The sequence below is a fragment of the Stegostoma tigrinum genome, unplaced genomic scaffold (genome assembly GCF_030684315.1).
Source record: "Stegostoma tigrinum isolate sSteTig4 unplaced genomic scaffold, sSteTig4.hap1 scaffold_392, whole genome shotgun sequence".
Classification (NCBI taxonomy): Eukaryota; Metazoa; Chordata; class Chondrichthyes; order Orectolobiformes; family Stegostomatidae; genus Stegostoma; species Stegostoma tigrinum.
Window position 1 is genome coordinate 77,501 of NW_026728320.1, and position 7,500 is coordinate 85,000.

Genomic DNA, 7,500 nt, shown 5'->3' on the forward strand with positions numbered 1-7,500 from the left:
CTGGCGCTCCAACGGGCGGCTTCTCGGTCTCGACCGGGAAAACGAACGAGTCGAGGCGGGGGGTGGGCACACTGCGGCCGGGCGAAGGCCTGCCCCGGCCGCCGACGTGAACCCTCTCGGGGAGTGGCTGTCCGCCTGCCCAGCGTGGGCAGGGAGAGCGTGGAGGCGCCGCTCAGCCTGAAGCACCGGCCACCTCGAGGGGAAAGCCGGCCCGCCGAGGGGCCTCCCGCGTCGGACGTGTGCCGCCGCATCGATCGAGGGAGCTCGCCGGTCCCGGCGCGTCGCTGCCCCGCGCCGGGCGTGCGGGGGGGCGCACGCCTGGGCCCCCCCTCTCTGCACACACCGGCCGACTGTTCCGGGCTAGCACAGGCGAAGGGACAGCCCGCTACCTTCCGTGCTACTCCCGGGGGAACCGGGCTCTCGAGCCTGCCTGGCCTGCCAGGACGAGGTTACCCGCGGAGGGGGGGACGGCGAGGGGCCTCCCGCGTCGGACGTGTGCCGCCGCATCGATCGAGGGAGCTCGCCGGTCCCGGCGCGTCGCTGCCCCGCGCCGGGCGTGCGGGGGGGCGCACGCCTGGGCCCCCCCTCTCTGCACACACCGGCCGACTGTTCCGGGCTAGCACAGGCGAAGGGACAGCCCGCTACCTTCCGTGCTACTCCCGGGGGAACCGGGCTCTCGAGCCTGCCTGGCCTGCCAGGACGAGGTTACCCGCGGAGGGGGGACGGCCGTTTCCGGGTCGACGGCCCCGGGCTGCGCCGCCTTTGCCCGCCCTCCGACGTTTCGGGCCCGGAGGCCTTGGACAGTTAGAACTGGCGCGAAGAGATCGGAAGGTCTGGTAGGAAGTCGCCAAGACTATGTCGAACACAACCGCCAAAGTGTCGAGGAACACAAATCGCCACCAGAGTGTCGAAGTTAAAAGCAGCACTGAGTATCGAACACAAAAATCGCCAGACTGTCGAACTTAATTCAGCTCAGAGTATCGAACACAAAAATCGCCAGACTGTCGAACTTAATTCAGCTCAGAGTATCGAACACAAAAATCGCCAGACTGTCGAACTTACCATGGGCTCAGAGTATCGAGTGTTAATCGCCCAGGTGTGTCGAACTTAAAATGGGCGGATTATCGAGTGTTTAATCGCCCGAGTGTCGAACTTAAAATGGGCGGATTATCGAGTGTTTAATCGCCCGAGTGTCGAACTTAAAATGGGCGGATTATCGAGTGTTTAATCGCCCGAGTGTCGAATGTCACGGCCAACATGTTCACAATTCGACAAAGCGTTCGAAAGTTCGACTATTAGCGTTCAAAAGTTCGACTGTTAGCGTTCAAAAGTTCGACAAAGTGTTCGCATGTTCGACAAAGTGTTCAAAATTCGACAAAGTGTTCGAAATTCGACAAAGTGTTCAAAATTCGACAAAGTGTTCAAAATTCGACAAAGTGTTCAAAATTCGACAAAGTGTTCAAAATCCGACCTCCGAGAGCTCTTTGGCATGCACACGAGTTCCAAATTGCCGCCCACCGTCTTTGGAACCGTTCCTCGGGCCTGTCTCAAAGTGGTCCCGAGCCGCCATTTTGTTCTAAAAAACGTGTTCCCGAAAATCTCCGGGTACCCCGCCAACCCCCCCGGCCGAAAATGACGAGTTGCACTTTGGGGGCGAATTTGAAATTTCAGTCCGACGATGAGGCACCGAAAGCCCGCAAACGGTACTCGGATCGTCCCCCTTGCCGACTTCCGTGATTTTTCAAAGTTAAAGTTTTCGGGCTGCGGACACTTTATTGCAACGGGGCAAGGCGCCGGGGCGAATTCCCACCCCTCCAGCGGGGCCCTGGAACTCCAACCCGGCGTGGATTTTCGGATTTTTCCCCTTCCCCACCGACTTTCCTCCGCTGACACTTAGAATTTTTTTTGACACTTAGAATTTTTTTTGACACTTAGAATTTTTTTGACACTTAGAATTTTTTTTGACACTTAGAATTTTTTTTGACACTTAGAATTTTTTTTGACACTTAGAATTTTTTTGACACTTAGAATTTTTTTGACACTTAGAATTTTTTTGACACTTAGAATTTTTTTTGACACTTAGAATTTTTTTGACACTTAGAATTTTTTTTGACACTTAGAATTTTTTTGACACTTAGAATTTTTTTTGACACTTAGAATTTTTTTTGACACTTAGAATTTTTTTTGACACTTAGAATTTTTTTGACACTTAGAATTTTTTTTGACACTTAGAATTTTTTTCTAAGTTTTTCCTTCTGGTTACTGACTTCCCTCGTCGGGCACGGGGATTTTCGACTTCCTCCTCCCGACCGAGGGGCCTCATTTTCGGGCATTTTCCTCAGATTTCCAAGCATTTTTAGACACTTTTCCCGACTTTTCCTGCTTACTGATTTCACACTTTTGGCCATTTTTATGCATTTTCCCGACTTTTCCTGCTTACTGATTTCACACTTTTGGCCATTTTTATGCATTTTCCCGACTTTTCCTGCTTACTGATTTCACACTTTTGGCCATTTTTAAGCATTTTCCTGGTTACTGATTTCACGCTTTTGGACATTTTCGGAGGTTCTGACGGCTTTTTCGCCTTACTGCTTCGGACATTTCGGGCACTTGGCTGACTTTTCCCGCTTACTCCTTCCGGGCTTTTACTCATTTTCGGAGGTTCTGACGGCTTTTTCGCCTTACTGCTTCGGACATTTCGGGCACTTGGCTGACTTTTCCCGCTTACTCCTTCCGGGCTTTTACTCATTTTCGGAGGTTCTGACGGCTTTTTCGCCTTACTGCTTCGGACATTTCGGGCACTTGGCTGACTTTTCCCGCTTACTCCTTCCGGGCTTTTACTCATTTTCGGAGGTTCTGACGGCTTTTTCGCCTTACTGCTTCGGACATTTCGGGCACTTGGCTGACTTTTCCCGCTTACTCCTTCCGGGCTTTTACTCATTTTCGGAGGTTCTGACGGCTTTTTCGCCTTACTGCTTCGGACATTTCGGGCACTTGGCTGACTTTTCCCGCTTACTCCTTCCGGGCTTTTACTCATTTTCGGAGGTTCCGACGGCTTTTTCGCCTTACTGCTTCGGACATTTCGGGCACTTTGCTGACTTCTCCACCTTACTCCTTCCGGGCTTTTACTCATTTTCGGAGGTTCCGACGGCTTTTTCGCCTTACTGCTTCGGGCACTTTGCTGACCTTTTCCCGCTTACCCCTTTCAAGGTTTTGGACGTCTCCGGTCGGGTCCGCGCCCCTCGCCCGGGCCGGAACGCCTCCCCGCCGGCCGAGTTCCTCGGGGTCGCCCCCTCGCCCGGGAAAAACCGCTCCCCGCCGTCCCACAGCACTCCGACTCGGCCAGGCAGCCTCACGGGCACAGCGACTCCTGCCCACCTCGGGAACCGACGCCCCGCTCGGGCTCAGGCTCCGAAAAACCACCACAGCGGGGCAGCTACCCTCAATGCAGCCGAAATTCAAATTCCTCCCCTTCGAGAGGCGCGCCTCACCCGGCCACGGCCTCGGAACTGCTCCCCTTCCTCGGGATCGGCCCCTCGCCCGGGAAAACCCGCTCCCCGCCGTCCCACAGCACTCCGACTCGGCCAGGCAGCCTCACGGGCACAGCGACTCCTGCCCACCTCGGGAACCGACGCCCCGCTCGGGCTCAGGCTCCAAAAACCCACAACAGCGGGCAGCTACCCTCAATGCAGCCGAAATTCAAATCCCTCCCCTTCGAGAGGCGCGCCTCACCCGGCCACGGCCTCCAAATCGCTCCCCTTAGGCGAAAATTAAGCCCCCGTGGCCGATAATACCCCTCCTTGATCGTGCACAAGGGCAGCTCCAAGTTGAACGGGCTCAGGCTCCAAAAACCCACAACAGCGGGCAGCTACCCTCAATGCAGCCGAAATTCAAATCCCTCCCCTTCGAGAGGCGCGCCTCACCCGGCCACGGCCTCCAAATCGCTCCCCTTAGGCGAAAATTAAGCCCCCGTGGCCGATAATACCCCTCCTTGATCGTGCACAAGGGCAGCTCCAAGTTGAACGGGCTCAGGCTCCAAAAACCCACAACAGCGGGCAGCTACCCTCAATGCAGCCGAAATTCAAATCCCTCCCCTTCGAAAGGCGCGCCTCACCCGGCCACGGCCTCCAAATCGCTCCCCTTAGGCGAAAATTAAGCCCCCGTGGCCGATAATACCCCTCCTTGATCGTGCACAAGGGCAGCTCCAAGTTGAACGGGCTCAGGCTCCAAAAACCCACAACAGCGGGCAGCTACCCTCAATGCAGCCGAAATTCAAATCCCTCCCCTTCGAAAGGCGCGCCTCACCCGGCCACGGCCTCCAAATCGCTCCCCTTAGGCGAAAATTAAGCCCCCGTGGCGGATAATACCCCTCCTTGATCGTGCACAAGGGCAGCTCCAAGTTGAACGGAGAAGTCAGTAACCAACCAAAAATAAGCTTGGTTACTGATTTCTCCCGTTGGTTACTGACTTCTCCCTTTGGTTACTGATTTCTCCCGTTGGTTACTCATTTCTCTTGTTGGTTACTGATTTCTCCCGTTGGTTACTGACTTCTCCCTTTGGTTACTGATTTCTCCCGTTGGTTACTGACTTCTCCCGTTGGTTACTCATTTCTCCCGTTGGTTACTCATTTCTCCCGTTGGTTACTCATTTCTCCTGTTGGTTACTGATTTCTTGGTTACTCATTTCTCTTCTTGGTTACTCATTTCTCCTGTTGGTTACTGATTTCTTGGTTACTCATTTCTCTTCTTGGTTACTCATTTCCCTTTCTGACACTTAGAATTTTTTTTGACACTTAGAATTCTTTTTGACACTTAGAATTTTTTTTGACACTTAGAATTTTTTTTGACACTTAGAATTTTTTTTGACACTTAGAATTTTTTTGACACTTAGAATTTTTTTTGACACTTAGAATTTTTTTTGACACTTAGAATTTTTTTTGACACTTAGAATTTTTTTTGACACTTAGAATTTTTTTGACACTTAGAATTTTTTTTGACACTTAGAATTTTTTTTGACACTTAGAATTTTTTTTGACACTTAGAATTTTTTTTGACACTTAGAATTTTTTTTGACACTTAGAATTTTTTTTGACACTTAGAATTCTTTTTGACACTTAGAATTTTTTTTGACACTTAGAATTTTTTTGACACTTAGAATTTTTTTGACACTTAGAATTCTTTTTGACACTTAGAATTTTTTTTGACACTTAGAATTTTTTTTGACACTTAGAATTTTTTTTGACACTTAGAATTTTTTTCTAAGTTTTTCCTTCTGGTTACTGACTTCCCTCGTCGGGCACGGGGATTTTCGACTTCCTCCTCCCGACCGAGGGGCCTCATTTTCGGGCATTTTCCTCAGATTTCCAAGCATTTTTAGACACTTTTCCCGACTTTTCCTGCTTACTGATTTCACACTTTTGGCCATTTTTATGCATTTTCCTGGTTACTGATTTCACGCTTTTGGACATTTTCGGAGGTTCCGACGGCTTTTTCGCCTTACTGCTTCGGGCACTTTGCTGACCTTTTCCCGCTTACCCCTTTCAAGGTTTTGGACGTCTCCGGTCGGGTCCGCGCCCCTCGCCCGGGCCGGAACGCCTCCCCGCCGGCCGAGTTCCTCGGGGTCGCCCCCTCGCCCGGGAAAAACCGCTCCCCGCCGTCCCACAGCACTCCGACTCGGCCAGGCAGCCTCACGGGCACAGCGACTCCTGCCCACCTCGGGAACCGACGCCCCGCTCGGGCTCAGGCTCCGAAAAACCACCACAGCGGGGCAGCTACCCTCAATGCAGCCGAAATTCAAACTCCTCCCCTCCGAAAGGCGCGCCTCACCCGGCCACGGCCTCGGAACTGCTCCCCTTCCTCGGGATCGGCCCCTCGCCCGGGAAAACCCGCTCCCCGCCGTCCCACAGCACTCCGACTCGGCCAGGCAGCCTCACGGGCACAGCGACTCCTGCCCACCTCGGGAACCGACGCCCCGCTCGGGCTCAGGCTCCGAAAACCCACAACAGCGGGCAGCTACCCTCAATGCAGCCGAAATTCAAATTCCTCCCCTCCGAAAGGCGCGCCTCACCCGGCCACGGCCTCCAAATCGCTCCCCTTCCTCGGGATCGCCCCCTCGCCCGGGAAAACCCGCTCCCCGCCGTCCCACAGCACTCCGACTCGGCCAGGCAGCCTCACGGGCACAGCGACTCCTGCCCACCTCGGGAACCGACGCCCCGCTCGGGCTCAGGCTCCGAAAAACCACCACAGCGGGGCAGCTACCCTCAATGCAGCCGAAATTCAAATTCCTCCCCTTCGAGAGGCGCGCCTCACCCGGCCACGGCCTCCAAATCGCTCCCCTTAGGCGAAAATTAAGCCCCCGTGGCGGATAATACCCCTCCTTGATCGTGCACAAGGGCAGCTCCAAGTTGAACGGAGAAGTCAGTAACCAACCAAAAATAAGCTTGGTTACTGATTTCTCCCGTTGGTTACTGACTTCTCCCTTTGGTTACTGATTTCTCCCGTTGGTTACTCATTTCTCTTGTTGGTTACTGATTTCTCCCGTTGGTTACTGACTTCTCCCTTTGGTTACTGATTTCTCCCGTTGGTTACTGACTTCTCCCGTTGGTTACTCATTTCTCCCGTTGGTTACTCATTTCTCCCGTTGGTTACTCATTTCTCCTGTTGGTTACTGATTTCTTGGTTACTCATTTCTCTTCTTGGTTACTCATTTCTCCTGTTGGTTACTGATTTCTTGGTTACTCATTTCTCTTCTTGGTTACTCATTTCCCTTTCTGACACTTAGAATTTTTTTTGACACTTAGAATTCTTTTTGACACTTAGAATTTTTTTTGACACTTAGAATTTTTTTTGACACTTAGAATTTTTTTTGACACTTAGAATTTTTTTGACACTTAGAATTTTTTTTGACACTTAGAATTTTTTTTGACACTTAGAATTTTTTTTGACACTTAGAATTTTTTTTGACACTTAGAATTTTTTTGACACTTAGAATTTTTTTTGACACTTAGAATTTTTTTTGACACTTAGAATTTTTTTTGACACTTAGAATTTTTTTTGACACTTAGAATTTTTTTTGACACTTAGAATTTTTTTTGACACTTAGAATTCTTTTTGACACTTAGAATTTTTTTTGACACTTAGAATTTTTTTGACACTTAGAATTTTTTTGACACTTAGAATTCTTTTTGACACTTAGAATTTTTTTTGACACTTAGAATTTTTTTTGACACTTAGAATTCTTTTTGACACTTAGAATTTTTTTTGACACTTAGAATTTTTTTGACACTTAGAATTTTTTTGACACTTAGAATTCTTTTTGACACTTAGAATTTTTTTTGACACTTAGAATTTTTTTTGACACTTAGAATTTTTTTTGACACTTAGAATTTTTTTCTAAGTTTTTCCTTCTGGTTACTGACTTCCCTCGTCGGGCACGGGGATTTTCGACTTCCTCCTCCCGACCGAGGGGCCTCATTTTCGGGCATTTTCCTCAGATTTCCAA